The sequence below is a fragment of the Meles meles genome, chromosome 2, assembly GCF_922984935.1.
Source record: "Meles meles chromosome 2, mMelMel3.1 paternal haplotype, whole genome shotgun sequence".
Taxonomy (NCBI): domain Eukaryota; kingdom Metazoa; phylum Chordata; class Mammalia; order Carnivora; family Mustelidae; genus Meles; species Meles meles.
In genome coordinates this window covers 72303433-72322455 of record NC_060067.1, presented here as the reverse complement: position 1 = coordinate 72322455, position 19023 = coordinate 72303433, and the positions used below count along the sequence as shown (strand labels likewise).

The 19023-nt window shown below is 39.7% G+C and overlaps 1 protein-coding gene across 1 annotated transcript in view; it reads right to left on the bottom strand.

Annotated features, from left to right (window-relative positions):
* RNF150 (ring finger protein 150) overlaps positions 1–19023 on the bottom strand; it is a 274139-nt gene that overhangs the window by 67315 nt on the left and 187801 nt on the right. The gene's annotated exons all lie outside the window — the stretch shown is intronic.

Here is a 19023-nt window from a genome sequence, read left to right as displayed (position 1 = left end):
TCAGTTAAGCGCTGGACTCTTGGTTTTGGCTCAGGTCACAATCTCAGGGTCGTGGGATCAAGCCCCGTGTCAGGCTCCATACTCAGCGTACAGTCTACTGGAGACTCTCTCCCTCTGCCCTTTCTCCTGCCCCATCCCCTGTGCACACTCACGTCTTAAAAAAAGATTTGCAAAAGTGTTTCCTAACTAAAATAAGAAAAATGGAAATTAAAACAATGAGAAATTTTTTGTGGATAATTTGCATTTATGTTTAAATTTGGTAATATATCATGCTGGCAATGGGGTAAACATTCATATACTTTCAGTGGGAACATAAATTGGTCTAACCATATTAAGCAATATGGCAGACTGCACTAATATTGAAATGCATAACCCCTTTTATCCCGCAAAAAACCAGAATCTGGTTTAGACTTAGGTCTTTATAAACTGAGAAGAAATTTAAGTTGTAAAAGAAAAAAGGACGAAAAGTATAAAATATTTACAATACTCCCTGGCAAGTTAGAAGCTAAAGCATCATGGGTTTTTGTTTGTTTTCATTTTTAAGAGAGGGAGGGGTGAGGGGCAGAGGGAGAGAGAGAATCTTTTTTTTTTTTTTTCCTTCTGAAGGTTTTTTTTTTTAAATTATTTATTTTCAGCGTAACAGTGTTCATTGTTTTTGCACCACACCCAGTGCTCCATGCAGTACGTGCCCTCCCTATTACTCACCACCTGGTTCCTCAACCCCACCCCCCCTCACTGCCCCTTCCAAACCCTATGGTTGTTTTTCAGAGTCCATAGTTTCTCATGGTTCATCTCCCCTTTCAGTTTCCCTCAACTCCCTCTCCTCTGGAGAGAGAGAATCTTAAGCAGGCTCTATACCCAGTATGGAGCCCAACACAGGGCTCAATCTCATGACCCAGAGATCATGACCTGAGCAGAAATCAAGAGTCAGACGCTTAACTGACTAAGCCACAGAGTTTGAGACACCCTGGGAGGGCAGAGTCAAAGTATTTCTATCTCCAAAACCTACTAGAGTACCTAGAATAGGATATACTTTCAGTAGCATGTGCTGAAAAAATGAATTCTGAAAGTTCGTTTTCCCCAAGTCATGATTTGATTAACAACAATTTAATTATTATTCCTTGCAAGTGAGCTTACTGTGGTAATGCATACTCAGAAAGCACTTTCTTAATTTTAATAGATTCTCAAATATAAAACAATTCTGCCTTCTTCTGGGGGCCAGTGGCTCCCGGCAAGAACATTAGGGACATCCATGAGCCTATATTCTGCCTAGACTGCCTGGCAGACATCACACAGAGCCATTCCTTCTATGCAAATCTCATTTGGGGAACTTTGATTTATGGATCTGAGCATGAGCATTACCAAGGTTAGAATGACCAAAATGGCAGTGAGGATGGCACTTACAGAATGTCAGCTGAGCCCAGACAGTGTCATGCATGCATGCATGGCGATTCCTCCCCAGAGGACATAAGAAATCTAAACTGCTCTCGTTGATTTTCTTACAGGATTCCATTTGTCTAGCTGCTCCTAAAATCAGGTGAATTCAATGAGAGCTCCACCAGACTCTTGACAGTCATGGCTTTGAAAGATGCATGGAAATCACTGGCTTCTTTTGTGCACTATCTTTGGCCCAAATGCCATGCCTGTGGTCCAGAACTAGCAACCCAGGCATTCAATGTATCATAGGATTTCTCTACATTTTCTCCTGTGCTATATTACGCAAACCAGTAGCTTATTTCCATTCCTATTAGTGAAAAAAGAACTTGGTTGACACAGCAGCACTTCAGTCTGGTATGGAAGGTGGATTTCTTAGCTACACGTGAGAAAATCTGGAAAAGAATATTTCTGTATATTGTTAAAGAATTTCTAAAGCTGATACCAGAACTCACTACTTGGAATGGTGAGTCCTGAGAAGAAGTAGGAATATTAACACAGAATAACAAATTCATTAGTGCACAATAGTTATACAGTACTACTCTATACAGAGCATTGTGCTAGGCATTGGGGCTACAAAGATGAGTCAGACATGTGTCCTGTTGGTGAGGTGTTTTTAATAAAGAATTGATGGGCTGATAGGAAGCTGCACAGTCCATACTGTGTAGGTTAAAATCTCAGGATTGCGGGGGGGCAAAACAAGTTTCATTTTTGACACATTGTGGCTGACAGTCCTGAGATAACCCTTAACTTCTCTGAGCCTTAGTTTCTTTGTCTATGAAATGAGGATACTAGTACCTATCTGAGGCACTCATTAATACAATTCAACTGGTGTGCTACCTTTTTTTTTTTTAAAGATTTTATTTATTTATTTGAGAGAGAGACACAGCAAGAAAGGGAACTCAAGTAGGGGGGTGGGAGAGGGAGAAGCAGGCTTCTGGCAGAGCAGGAAGCCCGATGTGGGGCTCGATCCCAGGACCCTGGGATCATGACCTCAGTCGAAGGCAGATGCTTAACGACTGAGCCACCCAGGCACCCCCTACCTCTGCATCTTTTAAGCATATGGGAAAATTACAGGCTCTCCTGTTGGTAGCTATGGCTATGTGGCTAATTCTGTCCAGTAAGATAAAAAAAGAAATAACAGATTTCACTTCAGGCCTATCAAAATTCACAACATTTGAGATGGTAACTGCTTCATCACCTGACAGCCATGAGCAGACGCTCTTTGCTGATGCTCACGTAAAACACAAGACATAAAAAAATCTCTGTGTATTAAGCCACTGAGAGTTGAGAGTTTTTGGTGTTGTTGGTGCTGCAGCAAAACCTAGCCTATCCTGGCTAGTAAAATGCCTTACCAGGTTGCTGTAAGGATTAAACACTTGTTTGATAAATGCTTGGCTAGTTAAGTGTTCAGTGGATAATGGTGCCATTAACTATATTGAGCGATGTTAGTACAGCATACAAAGGGACGGGTCATAAAGAGATACAAATAAAAGTATCATAGAATTCAAGGAAGGGAGCAGTTACTTTCGGAGGACGTTAGGAAACTGTAGGATGGGAAGAATGTTGAAGTGCAGAGACTGGAAGCAAGAATCTAAGGAGAAGGAATTTATGTAAGTAAAGACAGAGCAGCGGTAGCATGAGATGTATGAGAAACTCAGTTGGGTTGAAAACTAGACTATTTAAAAAGTAAGAACCAGGGGCGCCTGGGTGGCTCAGTCGGTTAAGCATCTGCCTTCAGCTCAGGTCATGGTCTCAGGGTCCTGGGATGGAGCCCCGCATCGGGCTCCCTGCTCAGTGGGGAGCCTGCTTCTTCCTCTACCTCTCCCTTTCCCCCGTTTCTGTTCTCTCTCTCTCCAATAAACAAACTCTCAAAAAAAAAAAAAAAAAGTAAGAACAGGAGCTAAAGCTGGAAAGGATGGCTCCAAATCAGCGTTTTGAAATAATCTCGAAGGACTTAGTAGCCGAGAGGTATGAACAATGTGGAAAATAATCACGGAGCTGAGCTAGACCTCCCTCACTCCTTGTGATGTTGGGCTTCCGTCATCAAGTTATTTCCTTCCACGGGGTCTCCTTTTTCTATGTCTCCTATACAGAAAGTCCTCACAGTGGTCACAATGTGGTGTTTTGGGGTGTGGTGGGGATCAGGTTGGCCAGTTAAGCAGACACCAGCTTCCCCTAGTGTAACCCTTGCCAACTGGCCCAGTGCCTCACTGGGGCGGGGGGTGGGGGTGGGGCGGATATCTCTGCTATTGGGCTTGTCTGAAATGTTTGGACCAATTATGAGAAACTGCATTTTTCTGATTCCCCCTATTTAGGTTATGGAAACACTGTTTAAAACAAACAAGAAGAAAAGGAAAAGGGAAAAAAGAGCTATCACACAGAACCAGCGGTGACCATATTCTGGCTATCGTTTAACAACCCAATCCCTTTGTTTTGGCAAGCTGATGTGCCCCACGAGCAGTTTTACCTGAGGGAGGGAAAGAAAAAGAATGCAGCTGAGTACCTTCTGCTCCCCTCAGGAGTAGCAGCACTGGCTTCCTCTGAGAAAGGCTGGCCTGTTTTCAGAGCCACAAAACCCAGCCTGGAATCACTGAGGAGAAAGCAAAACCCTTAAAGCTGGCCTCGATTAGATTCATTTCCCTTGGGGTGCTCAGACATTTGGCTTAGAGTGAGATGGGGGTTTCTGAGGCTGACTCAGGCAAAACCACACTCCCAGCGCTGAGGGCTGGGCAGAGCTCCCCTGCGGTGCAGGGGTGAGGGCAGGGCGGAGCTTTAGGGTGGAAAGAACCCAGACTCTGAAGTCCCAGAAGCTGGCTTTGCTTTGGGCCCTGTGACCAGCCTCTCTGAGTTAAGGGTTTCTTTGAGTAAAATAAAGGCACATTAATGGTACCCGCCCTACCTCACTTATAGGCTGCTGAGATGTAAATTAGATATTATATGTAACAGAGCTTTACATGTAAACCATAGAGTGCTTTTCAAAGTTAAAGGTTTGCAATACATAGCCATTTCCTTTCACCTGGTGTCCACAGCATTAGGTTTAAATAGCAAAACTTTAAATCCTAAGTTACTGTATCAGATCCTCTAGCCACTAAACTCTATTTCTCTTTTGGCTACAATGGAAAAAATGGATCCTTTGGGAATGGAAGTTACAAGGGAATTGCAGAAACCATCATTTTATAGGTGCCTCACTCCTTTAGGTTCTGGTAGAGAGCAGCTCTCGGCTTCAAACTTGACCCTGGTCTAATTATATCGTTTGGCTGGGGCAGCAAGGCTGGTTGGCCTTCGTCCCGAGTGTCTAGTTGATTAATATAACTGGGGATCAGGACATTTGAAGTCAGAATGTCATATTTAACAAGGTTATTACAGTTCAAGACTTCTTTCCTAAGGCAGCATTTGCTCTGTTGAAAATACAACAGAAAGTAACTCATCAGACATCATTTATCAGCACTGCCATTTCCTTTCATGTTTCCTTCCTTTAATCCCTTAGATTAAGTGATAACTAATTTTTGGCAGGGTATATATGTAAACCCAAAGGAATGAGAGAAAAAAAATTACTAGAAAACACGACCAGCAAACTTTGAATTTAAATTTTATGTAATTCTGACTAATGTACAAAGTGAGCTGCTTTTTTCTTTTTCTTGCTTTTTAAAAAAAGTCTACAACATAGCTTCTTTGGTGCTTATAACATTCTATTTCCACTATTAGAAATGAAGGTATAATACATGGTAAATTGCATAGATCTTAAGAAAGCTTGATGGTTTACTGAGTACCTATATATCTGCACACAAATATCCAGATATGGATATACAGAGTTTCCATCACCCCAGACAGTTCTCTCCTCCCCTTACTAGTCAATACCCCCTCCTTGCCATGAAACCACAATTATGACTTAGTCACCACAGGTTAGCATTGCTGTGACTGAATTTCATATAAATGGAATCATAAAGTATGTATTTATTTTTGCCTGACTTCTTTTGCTCAACATGATGTTTTCAGATTTATCTGTGCTTTGATAGACATCAATAGCTTGTTTCTTTTTATTGCCGAGTAATATTCCATTGCATGTGTGTACCAAACTGATCTATAGATTCTTCTATTATTAGACATGTAGGTTCCTAGTTTTCATCTTTTTGGCCCATTATGAATAAACATGTTATGACTATTCCTGTACAAGTCTTTCTGTGAACATATGCGTTCATTTTTTTGGAGATAGATTCAAGAGTGAAATGGCTAGGTTAGAAGGTAGCATGTGTTTAACTTTAGTAGAAATTGTCAAACAAATCTCCAAAGAAACGATCCCATTTTATTTTATTTTATTTTATTTTATTTTATTTTAAAGAAGTTATTTTTTTATTTGACAGAGAGGGACACAGCAAGAGAGGGAACACAAGCAGGGGCAGAGGGAGAGGGAGAAGCAGGCTTCCCACTGAGCAGGGAGCCCAATGTGGGGCTCGATCCCAGGACCCTGGGATCATGACCCGAGCAGAAGGCAGACGCTTAACGACTGAGCCACCCAGGTGCCCCACAACTATGACATTTTAAATTTCCACCACACTATATAACTTTTAATTTGGCAGAGTATGTAAAATTATGTTTCTGAAAAAAATGACTTTTTAAGTAATAGTTTTCATACGCAGTGACTTTTGAGGGAGATGCTTTATACCAACATAAATTTCAGATAAATTTGAAAAATACAGTTAATTAATTCATCAGTTATGTTGTTTCTTGATAGGGAAGTGTTAAAGTATCTTTCTCTGTTAATCAAAAAGCATTATAAAAACAAAATAAAAATACTTACATGAGAAAAAAATGAGAAATACCATTTACTAAAAATATGAAAACAAAAATTAAAAAGTCAATATCATATTTTACCAATTCTAGGCCATATCATTCTCCTCGCCATTTTAACATCTCTGAAATTAGGAAGTGTTTTATAGCCAATGACAATTTACATTAGATATCATATATTGATTAGTCAATAGCAGTAGACTAAGTACAAAGTACTATGGTAGTCAATTATAACATCTCAGAGAAATCAAAGACATGGGAACCAAAACTAAGCACGCTCTTTATATTTGGCGATCAGATGAGAAAGAGGCTTGGGGCGCCTGGGTGGCTCAGTGGGTTACAGCCTCTGCCTTCAACTCAGGTCATGATGCCAGGGTCCTGGGATCGAGCCCTGCATCGGGCTCTCTGCTCAGCAGGGAGCCTGCTTCCCTCTCTCTCTCTGCCTGCCTCTCTGCCTACTTGTGATCTGTCTGTCAAATAAATAAATTTAAAAAAAAAATCTTAAAAAAAAAAGAGAAAGAGGCTTAAACCATGCTACTTCCTGGTTCAAGCACGCTCTCATCCTGCTAGTGGGAAGTAAATCATTATCATCTTTTAGGAAAGCAGTTAGGCAAAACTTATTACTCCTGACCCAGTAAACTCACTGTTAGGAATGTATCTTAAAGGATAAATACAGAAAAACATATCAACAATTAAGGTCATGATTTTGTAATGATGAAAACTATAAGCAATTAACAGTAGGGGATGGTTAAATAAGCTCCAACAATAGACTATATCATATAATTACTGAAGTATTTTAAAATGATAATAAGTTTCTTTTTTGTCTTAAAGATTATTTATTTGAGAGAGAGAGAGAGAACATGAGCAGGAGGGAGACAGAACCCAAAGCAGACTGTATGCTGAGCAAGGAGTCCCACATGGGGCTTGATTTCATGACCCTGAGATCATGACCTGAGCTGAAACCAAGAGTGAGACGCTTAACCGACTATGCCACCCGGGCACCCCTTAAAATAATTTCTAAAATTACAGGAAAATGCTTATTTTTTTTAAGAATTTTTTATTTATTTGATAGACAGAGATCACAAGTAGGCAGAGAGGCAGGCAGAGAGATAGGAGGAAGCAGGCTCCCTGCTGAGCAGAGAGCCTGATAAGGGGCTTGATCCCAGGACTCTGGGATCATGACCTGAGCTGAAAGCAGAGGCTTTAACCCACTGAGCCACTCAGGTGCCCCAGAAAATGCTTATTTTTTAATGTCAAATAAGAAAGTAGAATAAAACTGTATGAATGGGCTGACTTTACAATGTTTAATGACATGTATGATGCTTATGTCTATGCATTAGAGAAAATTAAACTATCAATGTTAATAATGATTATTTCTGGGTTGTGAGATTAGATTTGTTTACTTCTTTATACTTCTATTTTCAAAATTTCCCACAATTAGCAATAAAACCCTGAAGTTATTTTTAAAATCACATCTATAAAGAAACAGCTGTGAAAATGAAGACCAATAATCTAATTTGCATAACATGGGCATGAAAGGATAAGTCAGACCTCATGAAAATCAGTCAACACTCATCGCTCTTTTAAAAAATAAAAAAACTTGGAAAAAAATCTGCTCCTAATCAAGCATATGTAACAGGCATGGCAGGGTAAAGTCAGGACAGACCATCTCCGCCTGGCTAGGAAGCACTTCTTTGTTTTCCACTCATGAGTCCTAGGACTCAGAGTCAGAATCCTGACCATATTACAGAACCTTTTTTAAAACAACAACAACAACAACAAAAAACCTCATGAACAGTTTGGAATTTTCTGTCCACACAGACATTCAGTTCATTTGACTGATCTTACAATCATATTGGTCCCTGGGGCTAGTATCTATTTTTAAGTACTTTCAGTAAAGCTTGATTCTGATTTTTAAAGTTTTCAAATACTAAAATGATGTTAATTTTTATAAGAGATGATAACTCATTTTTAGGTTATGTCGTTTATTATGATCATGTAGTGTCTGGCAGGGAGAGTGAATGAGAGACCCTCTGCCCCCTAAAGAGGGAAGTTCACAGATGACTATCAGGGCTGAACTGAGATACTGCCTTGTGTTGTTATTAAAGAATCAGAGACCTGGATCTCCCATCAGAGTTTCAGGAGAAGCCAGCGAGGTTAGGAACTGCCCAGGTGGGTTTGGCTGGAAGCATCCAACGAAAACAGGAAGGCCCATTGGACACAAGCCACTGTTAGCGGCTGACACCTCCATTAACTCCAGACATCTTATTAATTTGATTTCAAGAAGGCCAGGACTTGCCAGGCAAGTCAGTCTGGAAGTCACAGGATACATGCTTGTTCAGAAACCTTTACAAATGGATCTCTCCCTGTTGGCCAACATACTTTATTCTTGATGTCTCCCAGAGCTGCTTCTCTGGTAGAGGAAAATGTCACCTGTCATAGAGCACAGGCATTAATGGATCGTAATATTTGAGGAGTCAATAATTAGGTCCATGTTAAAATGATCTATCAGTTACATTAACTGAGAAAGGAAAGCAGCTGGCTGTCTGATTGGTTAGACAGACAAGGATTGAGGTATGAGCATCTTGTCAACTGCAGGCATCTAAAGAATTCAAAGAATTCATCAAAAGTCACAGAACAAAGAATTCATCAAAACTCGCAGAACAAATTTCAGCATGGACTTTTCAGCAGCCCTCAAAAACATTCCTTTTCCAAATCTCCAGGCCTAACCATGTTAGATCCTGTCTGACTCAGATGTTGAAATGTCACCAGAAATTCCTTCGTAAGCAAGGGTATCTATTGTCCCAATTCGCACATATAAGCTTCATTTGTCCTTCACTGTAAATTTGTTCTATACTCTAACAGTACATATACTCTTCTTTTTTGATTTATAATTTGGCATATTTTGTGTTTAAATCTCCACTTCATCTCTTTCAAAACAAATGCTGTTACTTGTGCTCTGATCTTTGCAAAAGTGTAGAGTTATGTTTAAAAAAAAAAAAAGGACAGTACGATACATTCTAGGTCCCCAACTACTAAAGAGAGCTCTTAAACTGATACAATTGAAATTCAGTCTCATTCCTAAAATGGGGAGAATAGAAAGAGGCAGGGTAGCGTAGCTCTTACCAACAATTATCTGTCCAAGATGGAAACTTGCCTAAATGACCAAGTTATGGGTGTGTTCCAAGACCAATAACTCAGAAGACAGTCTTAAAAAGATAAGCCAAAGCTGGTCCTCAAGGTTTGGGCTTTCGTTGTTGTTGTTTTTGTTTTTTAAGTGATAAAATCTGTTTCAGTGTTTAAAATCTTTTTCTTCTGTTACAGTTTTTGAATATGCTACTTGCTGGATTTTTCTCTGTTGTTTAGAATCAGAATGGAAAGATACGGGCATGTTTTAGTTATAAACAAATACAGATGTATCTATCAGTCACCAGCTGATATGGGCAGCCATTTTCAACACTCCAAATGCTGTCTCAAGCTGGGTTTACTTCCTAAACCTCTCCTGACTAGATCCAATTCTCTGCATTCCCAGTGCCAACACTGCAGTTCAGGCCTTCAGCATTTCTTACCTTGACTTTGCAGTAGTCTCCCAACTGGTCCCCAGACTCCTGTCGGATCCCTCTGAGCTCTATTCTACATGGTGCTGACATGCTGTGTATATAGCAAACACTGAACCCCTCAGCAAGGGCCCCAGCTCCTGGCTATAACTCAGGTGGGCATTCAGGTTCTACATTTTCAGGGCCTGCCCACTCTCTACCATTATCCTGGGCTTGTGCCCTACACCCTTTCGGTTCTAGGTTATCATTGCTGGAGATACTCTTAACCTCTGACTAACTGGAAAACTCCTCCAGTACAGCTTTATGGAAAACACTTAGGCAATCTGAATTCATAACATCAGGAACACGGAAATAATCTGAAATGTGACCTCAGGTCTATACATGTAGCTATTTATCACAGCATTATTTATAACAGCAAAAAAATCTGTATGTGCAGGGAGCAGCTTAAATGTCCCCAAATACTCAAATAAAGTACAGAATATGAGATATATTCATTGAAAATGATGTTGACAAATTTTTAAAAACACGGAAAATGTTTATCCTAGAAATTAACTTAAAGTGACTGAGGAGATGCAGATATCCAAAAAGGTGCCACACACAGGTCTGAGAGGAGCATGCCTTCCATGATGCCTTCACCAGTGTTCACCTCTTCTCTGGTAACCCAGTGTGTTAAGTAGATTAGGCTTTGTTAGGATAACAAATTAAACTCCAAATCTCTGTGATATGCCCAGTAAAGGTTTATTCTCACACAAATTTGTATGTAGTTTAGCTCACTCCAGAGCAGCCGTCTTCCACATGGTGACTCAGGGACCCAGGCTGCTTCCCGCCTGTGGTTCCATCCATTCAGCTTGGTTCTCTGGCTGCTGAGGCTGAGGAGACATGAGCTAGAGGGCTTTCCTCTGCCCTCAAGTGTTCTCTGAGGACTGAAACCAGTGCTATGGCCCTCCTTTGAGTAAGAGGCTGAGAAACATGGGGGTGCATATCGATATCTGGGGAACAGTTACTGTTTCTGCTACAGGGAAGGTGAAGATGCCTACCACTGAAAGGTCCCCTCAAACTGGACTGGACTTTCCCAGAGTTACATAATTATGGCACCTCTTAATATGTTCAGATTATTTCTTTTAAATAAAGGGATAAGCACTGTTAAGTAAAAAAAGTTATCATGAGGTGCCTGGGTGGCTCAGTCAGTTAAACGTCTGCCTTGAATTCAGGTCATGATCCCAGGGTCCTAGGATCGAGCCCCGCATCAGGCTTTCTGCTCAGTGGGGAGTCTGCTTCTCCTCTCTTTCTCTGCCCCTCCCCACTGCTCATTTTTTCTCTCTCAAATAAATAGATAAAATCTTTTTCAAAAAAAAAAAAGGTATCATAAAAGCTAAAGAAGAAATTAAAACAAGAATGGAGACATAAAACAGTCGGGGCTGAAGCTAAAAAAAAATCCCTTTTGGCTAGGAGTGGGCGACAGATTTGGCTCTCGACTTTCCATCAACAAACACAGAAAAAAATCTGGACGGTATCATAATTCAGCACTCACAGTCTAAAAACATTCCCTTGCTGGGAAGAAATGTGGTTATGATGTACATGAAACTGCTCTGGCAAGCCCCCATGAAGGAGTCACAGAACAAAATCCTAATAAGAGACACAAGGGCAACTTTCCGAAGATGGCTTCTTAGAGCAATCCTTGATAAAAGTGACGGCAATGGCACCAGCCAACTCGGGTCTCCTGGAAGGATCTAATACACAAAAAGGCATGATTTCCAGCTGTCTTTGAACCTACCTTGGTACAGAGGTACCTTTTAGAGAATCAGAAGGACTGAATTCTATTTCAATTGCTCTTCCCAAAGGTTAGCTTTTTTAAAGCCACACTTTTGAGTTTAAAGTTGTACTTGCTGAAAAAGTACCAGGAGTCCAGCTCATCTAGCTGGATAATTAAAAATAGGCTTATCAGAATGAATAATTAAGGGGCAGGAGTTGAAGCAGGAAGATTAGGGAGAGAGCTGCTGCAGAAAGCCTGGGAAGAATTGATGGTGGTAATGATGTTAGTGATCGTAACAGGAGCCGTGAGAGTTCTTCTAATCATAATAAGAGTAACATCATGTTAGTATTGCAGTAATAGCAACAAGAACAATAACACCAGAAATATGTAGAATTATCATTCTTTGTTAGGTTTCAAATTGAATATGTAAAAACCAATTTTTAGTTAGCCAGCTTAAATGAGATGCTTAAATCAAAATCTTACTTTCTTCATTGATATTTTCTTTTTAATAGAAGTCAAGGCTAAATTAAAAACACAACACACACACACACAGGCACTCATACACACACACATAAAACCACCAGACTAGGGGAATGGGGAGTTAGCGTTAAATGCTCACAGAGTTTTACTTTGAGAAAATGAAGTTCTGGAGAGGGATAGTGGTGGTTGTACAACAATGTGAATGTACTTCATGCCACTGAACTGTAAACTTAAAAATGGTTAAAAAGGTCAATTTTATGTTATGTATATTTTATCAAAGCTGGTGGCATCAAAATTCCGGACTTCAAGCCCTATTACAAAGCTATAATCATCAAGTTAATGTGGTACTGGCACAAAAACAGATATATAGCTCAATGGAAGAGAATAGAGAGCCCAAATATGGACCCTCAACTCTATAGTCAATGAATATTCGACAAAGCAGGACAGAATATCCAATGGAATACAAGACAGTCTCTTCAACAAATGGCATTGGGAAAACTGGACAGCCACATGCTGAAGAATGAAACTGGACCACCTTCTTACACCATACACAAAAATAAATTCAAAATGAGTGAAATACCTTAACGTGAGACAGGAAACCATCCAAAATCCTAGAGAATACAAGCAGTAGCCTCTTTGACCTTGGCTGTAGCAACTTCTTACTAGACACATCTCCAAAGGCAAGGGAAGCAAGGGCAAAAATGAACTATTGGGACTTCATCAAGTCAAAACCAAAGTCAACTGAGAGAATGGGAGAAGATATTTACAAATGGCATATCAAATAAAGGGCTAGTATCCAAAATCTATAAAGAACTTATCAACCTCAACACCCAAAGAACAAACCATCCAATCATAAATGGGCAGAAGACATGAACAGACACTTCTCCAAAGAAGCCATCCAAATGGCCAACAGACACATGAAAGAAATAATCTCAACATAACTCACCATCAGGGAAATACAAATCAAGACCACAATTAGATGCCACCTCGTACCAGTCAGAACAGCTAAAATTAACAAGTCAGGAAACGACAGATGTTGGCAAGGATGCGGAGAAAGGGGAATCCTCCTACACTGTTGGTGGGAATGCAAGCTGGTACAGCCACTCTGGAAAACAGTATGGAGGCTCCTCAAAAAGTTGAAAATAGAAGTACCCTACGACCCAGCAATTGCACTACTGGGTTTTACCCTATAGACACAAACGTAGTGATCTGAAGGGCCCCTGCACCCCAATGTGTATAGCAGTAATGTCCACAATAGCCAAGCTATGGAAAGAACCTATATGTCCATCAACAGATGAATGGATAAAGAAGATATGGTATATATACATATACATATATATATATATATATGTGTGTGTGTGTGTGTGTGTGTGTGTGTGTGTGTGTGTATATGAAAATTCCTCAGCCATAAAAAAAAAATGAAATCTTGCCACTTGCACTAACATGGGTGGAACTAGAGGGTAATATGCTAAGTGAAATAAGTCAGTTGGAGAAAGATAATTATCATATGACCTCACTCATGTGTGGAATTTAAGAAACAAAACAGAGGATCATAGGCAAAGAGAGAAAAAAATAAAACAAGATGAAACCAGAGAGGGAGACAAACCATAAGAGACTCTTAATCATAGGAAATCGAGGTTTGCTGGAGGGGATAGGGGTAGAGGAATGAGGTAACTGGGTGATGGACATTAAGGAGGGCACGTGATGTAATGAGCACTGGGTGTTATATAAGACTGATGAATCACTGACTTCTACCTCTGAAACCAATAATATTATATGTTGGTTAAATGAATTTAAAAAAAAGAATATGTAAAAACCAATTTTTAGTTAACCAGCTTAAATTGATGCTTAAATCAAAATCTAAGTTTCTTCATTGACATTTTTCTTTTAAAAAAAGTCAAGGCTAAATTAAAAACACAACACGCACACCCACACATAAAAACCTTCAGACTAGGGGAATGGGGAGTCAGTGTTTAATGTCCACAGAGTTTTGCTTTGAGAAAATGAAGCTCTGGAAAGGGATAGTGGTTGTGGCTGTACAACAATGTGAATGTACTTCACACCACTGAATTGTAAACTTAAACATGGTTAAAAAGGTCAATTTTATGTTATGTATATTTTACTCCACCCCACCCTTTTCAGAATCATCTAAGCAAACAGATAACCTTGCTCAGGACAAAAGGGACATCCTGTTGTGAAGAATGAGGAGCCTGATAAACCCTGGACCCACAGGCCACTCGTTGACCTTGACTCAGAGGCTGCTCAGAGAGTCCATGGCCATGGCTTGCCTTCAAACATGAGAAGCTGGCTTGAAGCTCTAACACTAAACAGTTAGAGTACCATGATTCCTAACCAGAACTATTTCAGAATAGGTGTTTCAAGCTGCTTCTTTATCCAAACACTAAGCCCTGCTCTAAAACATAAAATACAGAGACCTCAGTCAAAGTGTGGGCCCTGCTCTAAAACATAAAATACAGAGACCTCAGTCAAAGTGTGGGCAGTGGTCACAATGTCTCCTACAGTGTCCTCCAGGAAACACTGTTTACAAAATAGAACTCTAGGAGGGAATCTGTCCTATGGGAACTCTGTTTAGGAGCAAGGTAAAAGTGGGGGGCACGTCTATGGAAGATAATGAGTTGAGTTTTGGAGCATTTTATTTGCAATCCAACTGTAACCACAGGAAGCCAGAGGGGCACACTACCACCATGGTCCACTTCCACACACCCAAATGATACTGACATCGGCTGTATATGGAACACTGCTTTTGTTTGTCTTCTCTGGTAGGGTAGGATGCTAAAATGTGAACAGCACATCAATGGATTATTAAGAAATAAGCTAAAGGGAGCCAGGACACATTCCCGTTTAACCTCAGTAGAAAATTCTGCCTATCCTGCACAAATGCCCTGACTCCTGACTCCTGACTAGCAGGTTCTACATAAGCACCAAAGTCCCAGGGGCTTGGGTTGGTTTATTTAACTTAGACCTTGACCAACATCTGCCTATGGAGTCAGAGGCCAAAGGAAAGTCAAGATGTGCCACTAATAATCTAGAACCATTTCGAACATATTCCTAGAATATTGAGTGAAAAGAGTAGAGTAATAAATGATGTTGACAGTAGTATCTCAAACTTACCCGTATAGGTATAGCACATAAAAGCAAGGAAATACATAAAAATAGTAGCAGTAGTTATCTGCCTGGGGGAGTTAGATAGCTAATTACATATTTATCCATTATGCAGATTTTCTATAATGAAAATGGCAACTGGCAAAGCAAACCATTGTTAGAAATTACGAAGATGTCCTTTCTTCTGCTGAGCCCTTTCTTGTGCCTGGTATTACTTCCTCCAATTTTTAAAAATCCGTTTTGCTTTTGTTGTTGCACATCTCACTCTGTATTGTGATTTACTTATTTAAATTCCCTTCTCTCCCTCACACTAGACTGATTTCCTTCAGAGCAGGGATCAGGCCATTTATCTTTTCAACTGGGGTACTTCTTACTATTCCTGGCACACAGTTGCTACAAAATAAATGTTTATTGTTGCAAATGAAGCATTTAGTTACTAAAAAGTTTATGACAAGGGGTTCCTTATTACCAAGGAGCTTTACAATTTTTCCTACATCATAGAAAAGTTTCCAAAGTCAAAGGAAAAAGTAGCAGAAACTAATAGCCTCCTAAATTAGTGATAACGCTATATGCTATATGGATCAATCCAAGAAAGGAAAGAATTTTATAGGTACCTAGGGTATGGATGCATACATTGCTTTTTTTTTTTTTTTTTTTTAAAGTGGCAAACAAAGACTTTTGCCCTGCCCAAGGAGTTCGTATTCTTTCTGAGCAGGAGTGTTTGAAACTGGGTAGGCATATAGACTGGAATGAGTAACCACTGAAGAACAGTAGAAATACCAGAGGATAAAAGCTCTGGAAGAATCTGAGAGCCCAACTTATTCTCTGGACAAGGGAAGACCATACAATTTCAATTATATGCTTCAATAAAATATCTTCTGTAGCTAAAAATGATAATCACAAGTATAAACCTAACTCACAAAAATCAGTCCTAAAATACACTATAATGTAAATTTCGGCATGTATATGCTCTAAGCAAAAACCAAAATTCTTTGGAAAATACCCCAGTCGTGTATTAGGATCAAACCCAAACCACACAAGTTAGAGCTGTCTGACCCTTAGCTGCTTTGGGAGCTGCTGCGACCGTGAACGCGCATGCCCAGCTGGCCCCTGCGGGGGCGGGGACGGGGACGGGGACGGGCGGGGGCACCTCAGGAGAAGGCCCCTAGGGAAGACAGCAGGGGGAAGTGATGAGCGTGTATGCACATGATTTAACTTTAGTAATCGCCATGACGACAAATGAAGAGGGGAAATCATTTATTAATTCATCCTAATTTGTGCAATGGTTTCTAAAAGAGGCAAACAAGAGAATGATTTTGAAAAAAATCACGGCACAAGAATATCCCGGGGAGATTTGGAAAGACACCCCAAGTGGCCACACTAGAGAAGTGATACACCCAGCGGGTGAGGGGTTAGAAGGCCACAGAAAAGAATATAAAAGAAGGAGACAAAAACTGAATTATTATCATTTTTTTTTTGAAATGGTTTATACTCTAAGGAGATGCAAAAAATTCTGTGGCTGAGTCAGCTTGGAAATAATGAGAGAGTCTATAAAGTTCATAGGATCTGGGGCTTAATAATACCCCAGAGGAAATCATGTAGCAAAAAGCAAATGCCAGTGCATTTGTTTGATGACATCCATTAGTACGAACTGTCTGGCAGAAACAAGCAACAGGCACCAAAATAACCTCGATTTTAAAGTCAGCATGGAAAAAAATGGATGAGCTCTTCAAAGAGTAAATATATATGATTCATCTAAGATCAATCAATAAATAACTAACCTGTGCTTGGTGATTCTCAGTGTATTGTGTTATTTAAAGCCGGGCCTACAATAAGAAATAAAAGCAGATAGACAGCAAGTGTCAAGAAATGAGCCAAGAATCAAATAATAATGTAAAAAGGGAAGAATCATAGGCCACACTGAACTGGCCTAGGGCAAGGGCTAGTATAAATAAAATTAAAGTTCCTAAAGTTTTTTTTTTTTAATATTAAAAAGCTATTTCTTTGGTTAAACTTTCCAAAAATTCTATTATAAGAGCTCTGGAATAATACATCATGACAATCTAAACACTGCCAAAGCAGTGTAATTTGTCATACTTAAGAACCGAAACCAGCCAAATGTTGCACAACAGGAGCATGGTAAATCGAACTGTGGCCCATCTATGGCTTGGATATTACGTGGCTTCTAGTAATTCTATGCGGTAACGTGGAATAGACTCATGACAGAGCTCCAAATGAATGTTATTTTATACGGTAAGGATTATGGAGCTAAAGTAATGCCTTATATAGTTTTTAAAATAGATTTTTTTAAAAAAGATTTTATTTATTTGACACAGAGAGAAATCACAAGCAGGCAGAGTGGCAGAGAGAGAGGGGGAAGCAGGCTCCCCGCTGAGCAGAGAGCCCGATGTGGGGCTCGATCCCAGAACTCCGAGACCACGACCCAAGCCCAAGGCAGCGGCTTAATCCACTGAGCCACCCAGGCACCCCTAAAATAGATTTTCTTAATTACATTTAGATTCTCTAAAAAAAAAAAAAAAAAAAAAAAGGAAAAAGTTGCAATTTAACTTAGATTTGCTTTGGATATTTTTTATGAGAAGTACCCTCCCAGGGCTGTAAACACTCTCCGAGCAGCAAAGCAAAGGAAAGCATGTTCCTTGCTTATCACTATGAGGTTGAAAAACACCCTTAGTAAAATATCGCAGAGATAAAAGACGCTACCCTGAGAGGCTCTCTGTGGCTCACAGGCTGCCCGCCATTCTTTGCCAGGTTTCTAGAAGTCACTAACTAAATACCAGGTTTAATGTCTGAAGAAAAAATTTATATATTCCCTCATAGGAAGAAAACCACCAAGTCTTGATGTGTTGATTCTACGGTTCTGTCTTAGAGCTAGTCAGGCATCTAAAAACTAAGGAAAATGAATCTCAATTGAAGGCTTTGGCTGGAGCCAGCAGTGTACTTTCCCCAGGCCTGTTTCCTGATGATCAATTTGCTTAAAAGCATTTCAAGAAGGATTCATTCCCCTTGGGAGTTTCTGCATCTATTTACATATCCTGTCCTTTTTAGACACTTCTTTGTCATTTTGGGATTATTAAATTAATTCCTCTACAGGCATATTTTCTTTCTTATTTTAAAGAAATATTTCTTAAAGGTGCATTGCTTTATAGCTTTGTGTATTTTATCCACTTTATTAAGTACTCGTAAGAATTTTTTCTAAGATTTTATTTATTTATTTTAGGGAGGGAGGGGTAGAGGGAGAGGCAGAGAGAAACCCCTAAAGCAGAAGCTAATCTGAGCTCAGAGCCTGACTCAGGACCTGGATCTCATGACCCTGAAGTTAGACCTGAGCTGAACCAAGAGCTGGATGCTGAACCAACTGGGCCACCCCGGTGCCCCTTAAGACTTTTTAAAGCTCATCTTTCTAAGTGAAGAAATTTTCTTCAAGGAATAATTTTTTATTTTTAGGATACTTGATGCAGCAACACTAAAAAAAGGTTTTCAACGATAGGAAGACAGTTTTTATGCAACTTAAAAATATTTGATTTTATTGATATATTTAAACTTATTTAATTTTAACTATATATAAAAATTCAAATGCCTTAACAGTAAATTTCAATTAGGGAGAAAGATTAGGGTTATATGAAAATCCCACTTGGGGAATGTTTCCAACTACATATGTTGGCATTCTCCCCTAGATTCTCGAAGTTTTGGGGTGACTGTCACATTTCTTTCCTGCTGATAAACCCCCTACCCCCCCCCCCCAAAAAAAGAAAACCCAAAAGGAAATGGAATTTGACTTTGGCTTTCCACTCACTCCAGACCATATTCTGGCTGTTGATCCCTTCATGATTATTCACAATATATATACACTTTTTTTTTTTTTTA